A 2,357-nucleotide genomic window follows, 5' to 3' on the forward strand; every position below is an offset into this window, starting at 1 on the left:
GAAAACCTTATGAATAGCAGTGGAACACTGTATCTATAGTGCCGGAAGATGAGCCCTTCAGGTTGGAAGGCACTCAAATACGACTGGGGAAGAGCTGCTTCCTTAAAGTAGAGTTGACTGTGATGATGCAAATGGAGTAAAGCTTTCGGGACTTTCTTTTGATGCTGGGGCACAACTGAATGTGAGGAGAAACAACTGCAAATATCCATTAATAATCGGAACATTGAATGTATGAAATATGAATCTAGGAAAATTGGAAGTTGTCAAAAATGAAATGGAATGCATAAAAATCAATATCCTAGAAATTAGTGAACTGAAATGAACTGGTCTTGGCCATTTTGAATCTGACAAACATCTGGTTTACTATGCTGGGAGTGGCAAATAGAAGAGAAATGGCATCACATTCACCATCAAAAACAACATATCAAGATCTGTCTTGAAGTACAATGCTACATACAAAACAATGAAAAATGAGAATGAATCTGTGAAACACCTCACAACATGGTTGAACCTGAAGGTCATTATGCTGAGTGAAATTAGTCAATCACAAAAGGACAAACATTGTATGAGACCAGCACTATAGAAAAGGTAAATTTAAAAAAGGTTTTCTTGGTGAAAAACAATCTATGATGGTTAGGGGGTGGAAGGTGGGGGTGGTTGTATGCTGTGGAGTTGGTTCTGACTCTTAGCAACCCTGTATAGTGTTTCTGAGGCTGTAAATCTTTATGGGAACAGAAAGCCTCATCTTTCTCCCATGGAACTGCTGATAGTTTTGAACTGCTGACATTGAGGTTAGCAGCCTGACTTGTAACCACTACGCTACCAGAGCTCCTTTGGGGGCATGGATAAACACATGTTAACATAGGTGACAGGGTGTGCAATATACAAGAGGGAGGTTCACAGAGGAAAGATGAAGGTAGTAGGAGACACAGATAGGAATGCAAGAGTTAAAGTGAATAGAGATCAATGCTGTTAACTGTTGGTACATGGAAGGGACTGCAACCATATAATGAAGCAAAGCATGTGGTGTGTTGAATGCAAAACTGATGATATGCTCTGTAAGCCTTCACTCAACTAACAATAAAAAGTTACAAAAGTAAAAAAAAAAAAAGGATTACACAGAGTCACTGTAACAAAAAAGAATCCACGTTCAACCATTTCAAGAGGTAGCATATGCAAGAAGTAATGGTAATAAGGAAGAAGTCCAAGCTGCAATTAATTAAGTCATTGATGAAAAACAAAGCTCTAGAAACTGATGGAGTCCTGGTGTGGCACTGTGGATTAATGCGCCTGACTGCAAAGCCATTTGAACTGCAAGGTTGGCAGTTCAAGCTCACCAGCTGCTCCCCGGAAACCCTACACAGAATTGCTATGGGTCGAGATAGACTCGATGGCACTTAACAACAACAACAGGAACTGATGGAATACAGATTGAAATCTTTCAACAAACTGATGACATACTGAAAGGGCTTATCTATGCTAAGAAATTTGGAAGACAGTCACCTGGCCAACCAATTGGAAGAGGTCCATATCTGTGACCATTCCAAAGACAGGCAACCCAATGGAATAGGAAAATTGTCGAACAATATTGTTACTACCACATGCAAGTAAAATTTGCTGAAGATAAAATTCAATAGTAATTTAAATAGACTACTAACAGGGAACTACCAAAATTTAAAGTTAGATTCAGAAGAAGACATGAAATGAGGGCTAGCACTGCTGATGTCAGATAGATCTTGGCTGCAAGCAAAGAATACCAAAAACATGTTTACTTGTGCTTTCGAGTGTGTGGGTCATGGCAAACTATGGATAACATTGTGAAGAATGAGTATTCTAGAACACTTAATTGTGCCCATGAGGAACCTGTACACAGACTAAGAGACAGTTGTTCGAACAGAACAAGGGGATACTGAATGGTTTAAAAAAAAGAAAGATGTGAAAGAGGAAAGTGGTGGATCGGGTGGAAGTGTAAAAAGGAGTGCCATCAGGAACAACACAGAATACAGGACCAAGCAGGCTCAGGGGGTGGTCCCAGAACTATGAACCATATATAAAGGAATATTTAGAAGGTTGGAAGACTTACAGCTAGAGGAATTTGTAGCAGAAGCAAGAAATCCATTGCTTTCTAATTCAAGATGCTCAGCTGCTCCAGGAGCTGCCATCTTAGGTGAGACCAAGCCGAGAAGGTTCAGAGCAGCCACGGACGCCTGACAGAACCGTGGCAATAAAGGTGTGGACATTCTTTTCTTTTGGTATCTGTTCATTGGTCCCTTGTTCTCTGTGCACCTCCATCCTGGTGACTATAGGGATACCTGAGCTAGCGGACACCCCAGCCCCACCCTTGGAGGGTTCTACTA

The sequence above is a fragment of the Chrysochloris asiatica genome, unplaced genomic scaffold (assembly GCF_000296735.1).
Source record: "Chrysochloris asiatica unplaced genomic scaffold, ChrAsi1.0 scaffold00050, whole genome shotgun sequence".
NCBI lineage: Eukaryota > Metazoa > Chordata > Mammalia > Afrosoricida > Chrysochloridae > Chrysochloris > Chrysochloris asiatica.